Genomic DNA, 15184 nt, shown 5'->3' with positions numbered 1-15184 from the left:
GGCCACCTTTGTATCCCCATTGCTGATGTTGACACACTAACACACAGAACTACTTCAAAGTATGTAACCAACGTGTGTATTCACGCATACGATATGATAGTGGTGATGGTGGTGGTCGTGCTGACGATGCTGATGTTGACTGATGTCTCGTGTCAAAGCATATGAAGATTTTTGATGTATTTTATCCAAAAATGCCTCGCTGAGTCTTACGACTCTTGAAACAGGAGTCCATCATCATCATCGTGTTTTGTCATTTGCGTCCGCATGAGTGTTTGCAGGTTGGTAATGATGGAACTCCTTCACGCATCGCCACGATTTGGTTTGCTTTATTTGTGATGAGATCCACACACATCCGGCAGGACGCTCCACGGCCAAATGGGAGCGATGGACGGCGCTTTAGATATTAATAACGGAGCGGCGGCCAGGGGATGGAATGCGTCCAAAGTGCCGTTTAACTTCGGAGAGGGAGCAATGGAATCAGTTCGTGAGCAGAGCACCTGCCAGGTGGATCGTGGCATCGAAACGATCGTGAGAGGTGGCGTGGCAGCTTGGGGAGGAGGTATTAATCCAGCAGTCGATAGATCATGGCTGATGACTACAGAGCACACATTATTTTTTTTATTAAATATTACATTGTGTCTACGAATATGAATTGCGCTTTGATATCCGTGAGTACATTGATGCTAAGTCTGTAGACAGACTCACGCTCGGCCGCCATGTCCCATTAGTTGGTCTAAATAGTGCTGGGAATCTCAATCGATTACAAAGAACTGTGGAGCGTGGACAGGACAGACGGACAGAGAGACTGAGAGAAATAAATACACAGATCGACAGACGCAGAGACGCTGATAGAAAGACACCAAGAGACACAGACAGATTTAAAGTCAGACGTAGATAGATTTATATATATATAGACTCCGACACGCCGGCGTGCATTGCACTGGGCAGGGAAATTACGCAGAGATTTATGCACGAAGAGAGATTGACAGAGAGAGTCGAGGAGACACAGCGACACAGCGAGGTGGAGAGCATTGGACGGCGACGGAAACAAAGCAGGCGCCGAGATAGAGATGCGCGCAGTCATACGCAGATGGACACTGATAACAGAGGGAGACAAAGAGACCTGCGGACAGACAAACACCACATGTGACGGTGGCGTCACCACAGCGCTTGGACGAGGCTAGGTGCACCTTGAGGCACAAACGACTACAGAGACAGACACGCGTGTTCCACGCGCGTAAACAAGCATCATCGCATCTCGAAATCGCCTACTTCACCCCGGACAGGTCCATTGTCCTCGCCCTAGTGGAGGAAAGCACCTTGCAGCTGATCACGGCGACAAACGCGCTGCGAAACGGACGGTTCAGAGTCGCGTAGAGCAAGGGGTTGATGGCCGAGCTGATGTAGCCGATCCACGTGGTGATTCGCACCGCGGCCGAACTGTTTTGGAAATTGGGGAAGAACAAGACCACCATGTAGAAGGGCAGCCAGGACAGCAGGTAGACTCCGATGATGCTGCCGAGTGTCTTGGCCGCGCTGTGTTCTCGTTTCATCGCCGTCCACTTCTGTCGAATGTTTGTAGGTTCCGCCTGCTGTTGCTGCTGCTGCTGTTGGGCATGGACCTGTAGACTCACTGAGCTGATCTGGCGGCCCTGCCTGCGCGCCACGATGTAAATTCTCGCGTAAACGTATGACATGGTGAGTAGAGAGAGCACGTACGGACAGACGCCCACCACGCTGACCAGCCACGTGCTCACGAAGAACAGGCACTGGTTCGGGCACGAGATGATCTCGATGATGCCACGTGACCACTCGGGGTTAAAGTTCACGAGGATGGGAGAGGAGAAGAGCGCGGGACCGAACCACGAGATCAGCAGCATCGTCACCACTGTGTGATTGGTCACCCGCTGCGGGTAGCGGAGTGGGTCGCAGATGGCCACGTAGCGGTCGTAGGCGATGCAACCCAGATGCATGATGGAGGAGTTCGTCAGCATATAGTCGAGGAAGTATTGCAGATTGCAGAAGAATTGCCCGTAGAACCAGCACTTGTACACGGCCTTCATCATGCTGTAGGGCATCACCGTGAGACCGACCAGTAGGTCGGCCACGGCCAGAGATAGCGCCATGATGTTGGTGCGAGTCTGCAGCTGCCTGAAGTAGGCGATGGACGTGATGATGAGGAGGTTGCCCAGGACGGTGGCGAGGATGAGCGTGGTGATGGCGCTGAGCGCTGCGGTGCGTTCCGACATGGAGAACGTAGGCGAGCTGCAGTTGAGGTGGTAGAAGGAGTCGATGCAGTGGTCGTATGGACCCACGGTGCGGTTTTCCATGGTGAAGCCGAATATTGTCGTGTATGTGTTTTTGTATGTATGTATTTACGTGTCTGTGTATATATGTATGTGGAGAGCGGTAGTTTAGCGGTTAGCGTGCTGCGCCACGAACCCGGCGACCCCAGTTCGATTCCCGTTCAAGGACAACACCAGTGACAATTATCTGAACCCTTCCAGGGCCTCCTTTAGGTCGACTCAGCCTCAAATGAGTACCTTGTGCGATGTGTAAACATCGTCACTGGGGAGACAACGGAGGCAAGGCGTGGTGCTGGCCACCCACTCTTTCGTGTGCGGTGTTCGCTTTCATAGGTGCTCGCTAACGAGCACTTTTTCCCAAAAATGTGTTAATTATATAGGGGGAGACTTTTTTTGGGTCTGTGTGTATGTACGTGTGTGTATATATGTGTGGATGCAATGTGCTAGACACGAACCAATCAAAAGAACAAACAGGTTTTTAGGAAATATATCCGGCAACAGATTAATCAAACAACGGAGATAAATATAATCTTCGTTTGGCTCAGGTTCGTGTGGATGACTGTTGAGTAACAACTATACTTTTACATTGAGGTAGCTGAGCCAGATGATTGTGTCACGAGTAGCGGAGTGGTCCATCACTTTGACAATACCTTCGTCGTATTTGAAACTCGGACGCTGAGTCGTTCTATGCCCCATGGTCTCTTCCGGGTGACCACAGTCACCGCATACTCGAGATTTAAAAAACCAAATCCATTTGAGATAATTTCATGGAGAGCTTCTTAAAATAGTTTGTGTTGCAATCGAAACGTTGTGATATTTTTATTCACTTTATTTTTATTTGTTCTAGCTACGTGATTTAGCTGAAAGAACCATAGAATATTACCACAATGCGTTGGAGTCTATGCAACAGCCACACTTACGATGCGATCACAAACAACGAGGGATGGAAACAAAGCTCATTCGAACTCCGATAAACGTTATTGACAATTACCATAATTTCCGGCTTCATATTCGATCGCAAATTCTCGATTTTAATGCCCAGAGAAGAATCAAACGTGGCAACATTTTTACTTCCGAGTAATTACATCGTGAATCCAGAAACGGATTTCAGAATCTGACGTCGTGCCATGATTTAGGAGCTACTGCAACAACAATAGGCGGTCATTTTACACGCGTGCGTTTGTGTGTGTGTGATTCACTGATGGCACTGTGCCGTTTTCTGAAAACGTTAATGACAGTCACTGCACTTGAACTTCACTGGACTTGAATGCACGCAGCAAAATAAATGTAACATTGTGACAAACAGTATAGAATACAGGAACGCGTCACTGCCGGTGTCGTCGTTTCTCCGTGGCAGCCCCTGTGTTTCTCCTTGCTCTCTCTCTCCTGTCTCCCTGCACTCCAGCTCACGGTGGAACTCTCCCAGCTGCGACAGCAGGGGCGCGACCTCCTCCACCTCTCTACACGACGCAGCAGTGACCATGGCCATCGTATCTCCCTGGCAGACCCTGCCGTCTGGAACGCGGCCATAATTTTAGTCATCATCGTCTGCATTGGTCTTTAAACCACTTAATGATAGAAGATGTGCCTATACTCTATGTTTTCTACAGATACATCTGAAACGTGTGCATGGTGAGTACAGATTTTGTTTAACGTTTTGAATAAGATACATGGTCTTCAACTAGGAAACCAGTAACCCGGTCATCCTCGCAGTGGCTTTTGGCTCGCCATCGAACAAAGATGGTCACTGCATGGCGCGATTTCAGATGCGCGTCTGCGGCCGTCTGGGGCGCTCTTCCTTCCGATATTAGCAAGCCACTGGAGCCATGCACTTTTAAATCGTTTAGATTGAAAACTATTTTCTTAAAAATGTATTTTTGTGTTAAGTTTGTTGTGCTTCCCCCGCACCTCGGATTAGCACGGTTTGCTACGTACAGTGCGAAATAACACGTAGGCTTTCGCGACCAATGTTATTCATAATCAACGTTTTTGGGTTTAGATCGCGTTATTTATAAATGTGTCGTAACCCTCCACCACCCGACACGGCCAATCAGTAAAAATGTGTCACGTTGACAAAAGGCAAATAGTTCACTGCTTTAGCCCACCGGTGTGTTGAAGCCACAACATTTACAATTTGAGCACTCAAATTGTAAATGTTGTAAATGTTGTGGCTTCAACACACCGGTGGGCTAAAGCAGTGAACTATTTGCATTTTGTCAACGTGACGCATTTTTACTGATTGGCCGTGTCGGGTGGTGGAGGGTTACGACACATTTATAAATAACGCGATCTAAACCCAAAAACGTTGTTTATGAGTGCGAAATAAGTTCTACACACATGCATGCAAATGAAATAAGTATATTTTGCGGTAGTCAAAGAGATGCACGAAGGACTGAAGATATTCGGGAAGTAACAGCAATCGCCGATAATGATGATGATGATGATGCTGCTACTGTTGAAGGAAATGGAGTGGAGATTGGCAGGAGGACGCGTTATGAGAACGGCTGACGAGAATCAGATAACACCGCCTATGGAGAGGAGATCATCTCGAGAGGAGGCAAGAGAAGCAGAGAAAGATCACGGAAGAGACGGCAGGGCAGGTGAAATCACGAGTTTCAGTGGCCACTCCGCAGTAAACATGCCAACGTTGGGCTAGCGTTAGCCCAGCGTTGGCATGTTTACTGGGAACTAGATAAGGACAACGAAGTGAAGGAAACAAGGGAACAAAAGTGTGTGTGTGTAGGGAGCGGTGGCCCAGTAGTTAGCACAATCCGCTATGAACCCGGCAACCCGGGTTTGATGTCCACTTACAGTCAACAACAGTAACGATTATCAGGTGCAATGTGTAAACATCGCCACTAGGAAGACAAAGGCGGCCGGGCGTGGTTCGGACCACCCACCCCCTCGTGTGCCATGCCAGCCTTCTTAGGTGCTCGCTAACAGCACTTGCCCCAAAAGTCTGTTAAAGTCTATACGGGGATCTTTGTATATGTATATGCGGGCGTGTGATTTTTTTTTCAGAGCTGTTGAACGAATGGATAGGATCTTGATTTTAAGCTTTCGTGACTGCAGGAATCCGATACTCTTTGGTTCTTTCGGTAAAGTCACGTAGGTAGAAATAAAATGAAATAAATCACGACGTTTCGAACGCAATACAAGAGCCCGTCTTCAGGTGAAAACCGCGACAGCTGCGATGTCTGTCCCCTTGTGAAGAGAAGCTGTTACCACCAAGAAGAAGGTACTCTGCAAATCCACCGGCTACCTTCAGAGATTTGTTCATGAAAGCCATCCAAATATATAAACACAGACACAACTTCAACCGAGAAGATGGGTACAAACTGAGCAATCATTGGAAGGACGTGGTTAACCAGCTCAGCAGCCAGCTCCGTAGCAGGAGCGAGCTCCGCACCCTCACGCGTTAGCACGGCCATCTTTTAGATCGCTAACATGGCTGCTTTTGTCAGATATGGACATGCAACCACCGGCATGACTGCATCTACTTGCTCATCTCTCATTGACTTTAACATGATATTCTCATTAACCTCGCTCATTGACTTTGACATGTTTTTCTCATTAACTTTAACAGGCTATTCTTTGTTGCACATAGACTGACATTAACTTGCTCATTAAAATACATATACGAATCCGACATGCTAATCTGAGTTCTCATGCGCTACGGAAGCTCATTAACTTTGCACTATAATCCAACATGCTAATCTAAGTTAATTCCCTTTAACATGCCACGCTATTTACATATTGTAATCCGACATGTTAATCTGAGTTCTTAGGCGCTAGGGAAGCTCATTAACTTTGCACTATAATCCAACATGCTAATCTAAGTTAATTTCCTTTAACATGCCACGCTATTTATTACCTTTACACTATACTACCCCAGTAACACTACTTCGGCTGCCTTTGTTCTCAAAACTTATATAAACTCTTGCTGGTAACAGCTTCTCTTCAAGGGAGCCGACATCGTGATGCTCGCAGCATACATCGCAGCTGTCGCGATGTTCACCTGAAGACGGGCGCTTGTGTTGTGTTCGAAACGTCGTGATTTATTTTACTTTAATGTCTACCTACGTGACTTTACCGAAAGAACCAAAGAAAATGGATAGGAGTTTAGACGTTTCTCAACTTCAGCAAGGTTGTATAAGCACTTGGGAAAAGAAACAACGGGGGGGGGGGTTCAAGTGGAGCTGTGCGATGGAAGAAGAAGAAGCAGCAGAAGTAGAAATGTGTTGACCTGCGATGTGGTGAGTGGTTGAGTGGGTGGCTTTGGTGAGTGAATAAGTTAATGGATGAGTGACTGTTGTGTCATACATTGTGGTGGTTGAGCAGAGTGTGGATGAGATGCAACAGCGAGTCCGGTAGACAGAGCCCTGAACATTGGTGGAGGGAATCAAAGAGTGACGTTCATAGTAGAACAGTAACCACGGTAGTAGCGATAGAAGAGTGAGACGGAGGCGACTGGCCGACGGTGAGAGAGCGAGTAACTGGAGTGAATCATCGAGTGCTGAATCATTGATTGCAACTGGGTGCTCCACACCAAATATTCAGCCGAAGCAGGATTCCAGCTTAGCAAACTTCTTCCATGCCTCATTGGCCTGATGAGTGGAACTGCCGTTCCATGACAGCTCAGAGGAAATCGGTGTACCAAGCAGTTTCGTGGTTTAACTATGGATGGACATATCAGTGTAATTTTTTTTAGAAGGAACTTTGGAATTGCCGGTCCTAAGTAGATGCGATTATCGCCTGGGTGTGTTTGAATTGTACGTGACATTGTATTTGTCAGCGATAACCCAAATTCGCCGATGCCAAACAGGCGAACTCACTTCGCACAAACCTCGCAGCAGCGGGTGGAGGCCGATCTGCCGCTCCTCTCGCCCGAGAGTCTTCCCAAAGTCGACGCGCGTCCACCCCACACCCAGGGCTTAAAAACCTTCCACATCGTGTCCCCTGGCGCTGCCTGAATAGCACCATAACCCTCTCCCAACTCTCCCTCCCCACTTTCACCCACCCTCTCATTCCCGAGGAACCCCCCCAACTTCCACCCCCGCCCCGTTCCCCCAGCCCCGGCGTGGATTATGAGCGAGTTTTCTAATGTGCTGGCTCATGCTAATTGAGCTGCGTGAACGCAGAACGCGGGTCACTGGGGGTTTCGGGCGTTTGTGGATTGGATCTTGGGGGACCTTGCTGTTTGCAAACGAGCGAAGCAGGATTTTGCCGGCTGTGGAAGTTTCCAATTGGAAGCAGTGTTATTTGGTCGTGATGACTATTGGCATTGACGATGTTGATGGTTGGCGATTGTTGATAGTTGGTGATTATTGATGATGGTTAGTGATTGTTGATGATGGTGGTTATTTATGATGGTGGTTATTATGATAGGCATTTTACAAAATAATATGTTTTATTTTTATTATTTATTATTTCCATTCTACGTGACTTTACCGAAAGAACCAAGAAGATGAATCCCTGCAGTCACGAAAGCTTTAAATCGAAATTTAACCGTTGGAATACCTTATGCCAAAAAAAGTGTGTTGACCAGTGATATCTGAACCCGTCCTGGGCCTCCCCTATGTCGACTCAACTCAACCTGAAATGATTACATGGTGTGATGTATAAACATCGCCACTTGGGAGACAAATGCGACCGAGCGTGGTACTGGCCACCCACCCCTTCGTGTGCCGTGCCGGAATTAATAGGTGCTCGCTAAAACCACTTGCCCCAACAGTCAGATAACTCTATGCTGGCGATCTTTGTCTTTTTTTATGTGTGTGTATGTGCACCTAGCAGCCTCCTACATCCGCTCATCATCACCCATCCCCCACCCCCACTAACCCCCCCCCCCACCAAATAAAAATTGCTGAATCACAATGTTGGAGGGGGGTGGAGTTAATCATTTACCCGGGGATTAGGGTGGTTCTCTCAGGATGCTTACACGGCTACAGGTGATATGGAGTCTTCAGTTTTTCCTTTGAAGGTAAATCCAATATATGGTGAACTACTTACCAACATACATACAGGTGTGCAGCACTACACATACAACAACAACAGCAGCCTTAACCAGACCACCAGCTCAAATTAACTGAACGTGTGACCGTATCCTCGTTTAGACCGCTACCCCTCCCAACTCAACTGTCAGTTCTTTTGAGCTGGTGGTGTGGATAAGGCTGTGAATTTATGTACACCTGTGTGCGCGTGTGTGTGTTGTTAAATCTGTTTCCAGCTTGCGTATATTTTTTTCTGATGTGATGAAATTTTGCGTACTTTACCGAATTGAACGATAGTGAAATATATTTCAGGCAACACCTGTTGGCTTAATGGGCACTTTGATGTGTTAATAAGGATTTGGTGGTAGTGGCTATGATGATGATAGATACCAGTGATGGTAATGATTACGGTTGGTGATGATGATGCTGATGTTAGTAGGTACCAGTGGTACTAAAAAGGATGATGGAAGTGATGTTGGTGGGGAGCGGTGGCGCAGCGGTTAGCGCGTTGCACTACGAACCCAGCGAGCCGAGTTCGAGTCCCGCTTACGGCCAACGCCAGTGACGATTATCTGAACCGGTCCTGGGCCTGTTCTAGGTCAACTCAGCCTCAAATAAGTACCTGTGTGATGGGTAAATATCGCCACTGGGGAGACAAAGGCGGCCAGGCGTGGTGCTGGCCACCCACCCTTCCGTGTGCGGTGTTTGCTTTCACGGGTGCTCGCTAACATATGCGGGATCTTTGTCTGTGGATTGATTGGCGCATTGCGCTACGATTGTGTCCGACGATTTAGTTTCGATTCAAGCGTCGGCAATCATCAGTGGCGCAAATTGTTAGAACTGATTCTGGGCCCCACCTAGATCGACTCAGCCTTAAATGGCTACCCAAAATGGTGTGTGTAAACCTCATGACTGGACGACTCCCGGTGCTGGCTCCGCTTGGCCACCTTTGTATCCCCATTGCTGATGTTGACACACTAACACACAGAACTACTTAAAAGTATGTAACCAACGTGTGTATTCACGCATACTTGCCCCAACAGTCAGATAACTCTATGCTGGCGATCTTTGTCTTTTTTTATGTGTGTGTATGTGCACCTAGCAGCCTCCTACATCCGCTCATCATCACCCATCCCCCACCCCCACTAACCCCCCCCCCCCACCAAATAAAAATTGCTGAATCACAATGTTGGAGGGGGGTGGAGTTAATCATTTACCCGGGGATTAGGGTGGTTCTCTCAGGATGCTTACACGGGTACAGGTGATATGGAGTCTTCAGTTTTTCCTTTGAAGGTAAATCCAATATATGGTGAACTACTTACCAACATACATACAGGTGTGCAGCACTACACATACAACAACAACAGCAGCCTTAACCAGACCACCAGCTCAAATTAACTGAACGTGTGACCGTATCCTCGTTTAGACCGCTACCCCTCCCAACTCAACTGTCAGTTCTTTTGAGCTGGTGGTGTGGATAAGGCTGTGAATTTATGTACACCTGTGTGCGCGTGTGTGTGTTGTTAAATCTGTTTCCAGCTTGCGTATATTTTTTTCTGATGTGATGAAATTTTGCGTACTTTACCGAATTGAACGATAGTGAAATATATTTCAGGCAACACCTGTTGGCTTAATGGGCACTTTGATGTGTTAATAAGGATTTGGTGGTAGTGGCTATGATGATGATAGATACCAGTGATGGTAATGATTACGGTTGGTGATGATGATGCTGATGTTAGTAGGTACCAGTGGTACTAAAAAGGATGATGGAAGTGATGTTGGTGGGGAGCGGTGGCGCAGCGGTTAGCGCGTTGCACTACGAACCCAGCGGGCCGAGTTCGAGTCCCGCTTACGGCCAACGCCAGTGACGATTATCTGAACCGGTCCTGGGCCTGTTCTAGGTCAACTCAGCCTCAAATAAGTACCTGTGTGATGGGTAAATATCGCCACTGGGGAGACAAAGGCGGCCAGGCGTGGTGCTGGCCACCCACCCTTCCGTGTGCGGTGTTTGCTTTCACGGGTGCTCGCTAACATATGCGGGATCTTTGTCTGTGGATTGATTGGCGCATTGCGCTACGATTGTGTCCGACGATTTAGTTTCGATTCAAGCGTCGGCAATCATCAGTGGCGCAAATTGTTAGAACTGATTCTGGGCACCACCTAGATCGACTCAGCCTTAAATGGCTACCCAATATGGTGTGTGTAAACCTCATGACTGGACGACTCCCGGTGCTGGCTCCGCTTGGCCACCTTTGTATCCCCATTGCTGATGTTGACACACTAACACACAGAACTACTTCAAAGTATGTAACCAACGTGTGTATTCACGCATACTTGCCCCAACAGTCAGATAACTCTATGCTGGCGATCTTTGTCTTTTTTTATGTGTGTGTATGTGCACCTAGCAGCCTCCTACATCCGCTCATCATCACCCATCCCCCACCCCCACTAACCCCCCCCCCCCCCACCAAATAAAAATTGCTGAATCACAATGTTGGAGGGGGGTGGAGTTAATCATTTACCCGGGGATTAGGGTGGTTCTCTCGGGATGCTTACACGGGTACAGGTGATATGGAGTCTTCAGTTTTTCCTTTGAAGGTAAATCCAATATATGGTGAACTACTTACCAACATACATACAGGTGTGCAGCACTACACATACAACAACAACAGCAGCCTTAACCAGACCACCAGCTCAAATTAACTGAACGTGTGACCGTATCCTCGTTTAGACCGCTACCCCTCCCAACTCAACTGTCAGTTCTTTTGAGCTGGTGGTGTGGATAAGGCTGTGAATTTATGTACACCTGTGTGCGCGTGTGTGTGTTGTTAAATCTGTTTCCAGCTTGCGTATATTTTTTTCTGATGTGATGAAATTTTGCGTACTTTACCGAATTGAACGATAGTGAAATATATTTCAGGCAACACCTGTTGGCTTAATGGGCACTTTGATGTGTTAATAAGGATTTGGTGGTAGTGGCTATGATGATGATAGATACCAGTGATGGTAATGATTACGGTTGGTGATGATGATGCTGATGTTAGTAGGTACCAGTGGTACTAAAAAGGATGATGGAAGTGATGTTGGTGGGGAGCGGTGGCGCAGCGGTTAGCGCGTTGCACTACGAACCCAGCGAGCCGAGTTCGAGTCCCGCTTACGGCCAACGCCAGTGACGATTATCTGAACCGGTCCTGGGCCTGTTCTAGGTCAACTCAGCCTCAAATAAGTACCTGTGTGATGGGTAAATATCGCCACTGGGGAGACAAAGGCGGCCAGGCGTGGTGCTGGCCACCCACCCTTCCGTGTGCGGTGTTTGCTTTCACGGGTGCTCGCTAACATATGCGGGATCTTTGTCTGTGGATTGATTGGCGCATTGCGCTACGATTGTGTCCGACGATTTAGTTTCGATTCAAGCGTCGGCAATCATCAGTGGCGCAAATTGTTAGAACTGATTCTGGGCCCCACCTAGATCGACTCAGCCTTAAATGGCTACCCAATATGGTGTGTGTAAACCTTATGACTGGACGACTCCCGGTGCTGGCTCCGCTTGGCCACCTTTGTATCCCCATTGCTGATGTTGACACACTAACACACAGAACTACTTCAAAGTATGTAACCAACGTGTGTATTCACGCATACGATATGATAGTGGTGATGGTGGTGGTCGTGCTGACGATGCTGATGTTGACTGATGTCTCGTGTCAAAGCATATGAAGATTTATGATGTATTTTATCCAAAAATGCCTCGCTGAGTCTTACGACTCTTGAAACAGGAGTCCATCATCATCATCGTGTTTTGTCATTTGCGTCCGCATGAGTGTTTGCAGGTTGGTAATGATGGAACTCCTTCACGCATCGCCACGATTTGGTTTGCTTTATTTGTGATGAGATCCACACACATCCGGCAGGACGCTCCACGGCCAAATGGGAGCGATGGACGGCGCTTTAGATATTAATAACGGAGCGGCGGCCAGGGGATGGAATGCGTCCAAAGTGCCGTTTAACTTCGGAGAGGGAGCAATGGAATCAGTTCGTGAGCAGAGCACCTGCCAGGTGGATCGTGGCATCGAAACGATCGTGAGAGGTGGCGTGGCAGCTTGGGGAGGAGGTATTAATCCAGCAGTCGATAGATCATGGCTGATGACTACAGAGCACACATTATTTTTTTTATTAAATATTACATTGTGTCTACGAATATGAATTGCGCTATGATATCCGTGAGTACATTGATGCTAAGTCTGTAGACAGACTCACGCTCGGCCGCCATGTCCCATTAGTTGGTCTAAATAGTGCTGGGAATCTAAATCGATTACAAAGAACTGTGGAGCGTGGACAGGACAGACGGACAGAGAGACTGAGAGAAATAAATACACAGATCGACAGACGCAGAGACGCTGATAGAAAGACACCAAGAGACACAGACAGATTTAAAGTCAGACGTAGATAGATTTTTATATATATAGACTCCGACACGCCGGCGTGCATTGCACTGGGCAGGGAAATTACGCAGAGATTTATGCACGAAGAGAGATTGACAGAGAGAGTCGAGGAGACACAGCGACACAGCGAGGTGGAGAGCATTGGACGGCGACGGAAACAAAGCAGGCGCCGAGATAGAGATGCGCGCAGTCATACGCAGATGGACACTGATAACAGAGGGAGACAAAGAGACCTGCGGACAGACAAACACCACATGTGACGGTGGCGTCACCACAGCGCTTGGACGAGGCTAGGTGCACCTTGAGGCACAAACGACTACAGAGACAGACACGCGTGTTCCACGCGCGTAAACAAGCATCATCGCATCTCGAAATCGCCTACTTCACCCCGGACAGGTCCATTGTCCTCGCCCTAGTGGAGGAAAGCACCTTGCAGCTGATCACGGCGACAAACGCGCTGCGAAACGGACGGTTCAGAGTCGCGTAGAGCACGGGGTTGATGGCCGAGCTGATGTAGCCGATCCACGTGGTGATTCGCACCGCGGCCGAACTGTTTTGGAAATTGGGGAAGAACAAGACCACCATGTAGAAGGGCAGCCAGGACAGCAGGTAGACTCCGATGATGCTGCCGAGTGTCTTGGCCGCGCTGTGTTCTCGTTTCATCGCCGTCCACTTCTGTCGAATGTTTGTAGGTTCCGCCTGCTGTTGCTGCTGCTGCTGTTGGGCATGGACCTGTAGACTCACTGAGCTGATCTGGCGGCCCTGCCTGCGCGCCACGATGTAAATTCTCGCGTAAACGTATGACATGGTGAGTAGAGAGAGCACGTACGGACAGACGCCCACCACGCTGACCAGCCACGTGCTCACGAAGAACAGGCACTGGTTCGGGCACGAGATGATCTCGATGATGCCACGTGACCACTCGGGGTTAAAGTTCACGAGGATGGGAGAGGAGAAGAGCGCGGGACCGAACCACGAGATCAGCAGCATCGTCACCACTGTGTGATTGGTCACCCGCTGCGGGTAGCGGAGTGGGTCGCAGATGGCCACGTAGCGGTCGTAGGCGATGCAACCCAGATGCATGATGGAGGAGTTCGTCAGCATATAGTCGAGGAAGTATTGCAGATTGCAGAAGAATTGCCCGTAGAACCAGCACTTGTACACGGCCTTCATCATGCTGTAGGGCATCACCGTGAGACCGACCAGTAGGTCGGCCACGGCCAGAGATAGCGCCATGATGTTGGTGCGAGTCTGCAGCTGCCTGAAGTAGGCGATGGACGTGATGATGAGGAGGTTGCCCAGGACGGTGGCGAGGATGAGCGTGGTGATGGCGCTGAGCGCTGCGGTGCGTTCCGACATGGAGAACGTAGGCGAGCTGCAGTTGAGGTGGTAGAAGGAGTCGATGCAGTGGTCGTATGGACCCACGGTGCGGTTTTCCATGGTGAAGCCGAATATTGTCGTGTATGTGTTTTTGTATGTGTAGTGGTGATACGCGCTGGGTGTGTACGTCATGTGCCAGCGCGTATGTACGTGTGTGTGTGGTGACGCGCGCTGACGGGGAGGAGCAGGCGTCAGTGCGCGGGTGGGGGTAGTGCTGCTGATTGGCTGTGTGCCGGTGACGCGCTGAGAGGGAGTGATCGGGTGGCAGCGCGGTGTGATTGGTCGAGGAGTGGAAACACGCGCTGGGCGGAAACGGATCGTAGAGATAGCGCGTGGTGATTGGGTAACTGAGGAGCGGTGCCGACGTTGAGGTCCGCATCCGCTCCGTCTCCCGGGAGGAAGAGATATATAAGATGATGCACAGAGGAGTAGGGGGGGGAAGTGGAACCATCTAAGAATGAAGACGAAGGTGCAGAGATAGAGCCCGGAGAGGAGAGTAATGGAGAGTAGAGGAGAGTAAGGTATAAGTGTGTAGCCAGAGAGAGAGAACGGTCTACACGAGCTGAGTAATGTATAGTGTGTAGCCAGAGAGAGAGAAAGGTCTACACGAGCTGAGTAATGTATAGTGTGTAGCCAGAGAGAGAGAAAGGTCTACACGAGCTGAGCGATGTATAGTGTGTAGCCAGAGAGAGAGAAAGGTCTACACGAGCCGAGTATGCATACGGTGTAGCCAGAGAGAGAGAAAGGTCTACACGAGCCGAGTATGCATACGGTGTAGCCAGAGAGAGATGTAAAGTCTACACGAGACGAGTAAAGAGTGTAGCAGAGGCGTAAGGTCTACACGCGACGAGTGAAGAGTGTAGCAGAGGCGCAGAGTCTACACGAGACGAGAGAAGAGTGTAGCCGAGGCGCGGAGTCTACACGAGGCACAGAGAGCCAGCAGCACAGAATCTACGAGAGTCAAGAGAAGCGTAGGGCGGAGAGAAGAGGTCACGAGTTGTACCGTTGTATGGTGACCGCATTGTGAAGAAGAGAGGCCACGCGTTGTATCGTTACAAGTCAAGAT

General features: G+C 49.0%; 2 pseudogenes; both read right to left on the bottom strand.

Moving 5' to 3' along the window:
• Positions 1 to 785: 785 nt before the first annotated feature.
• Positions 786 to 2479, bottom strand: LOC144727873 (trace amine-associated receptor 365 pseudogene; annotated as a pseudogene).
• A 9874-nt stretch (positions 2480 to 12353) lies between these two features.
• LOC144727872 (trace amine-associated receptor 365 pseudogene) lies at positions 12354 to 14178 on the bottom strand (annotated as a pseudogene).
• Positions 14179 to 15184: the final 1006 nt, after the last annotated feature.

The sequence above is a fragment of the Lampetra planeri genome, chromosome 27 (genome assembly GCF_965212315.1).
Source record: "Lampetra planeri chromosome 27, kcLamPlan1.2.h2, whole genome shotgun sequence".
NCBI lineage: Eukaryota > Metazoa > Chordata > Hyperoartia > Petromyzontiformes > Petromyzontidae > Lampetra > Lampetra planeri.
The sequence above is the reverse complement of the archived record's forward strand: the minus strand, read 5'-3'. Positions and strand labels throughout refer to the sequence as shown.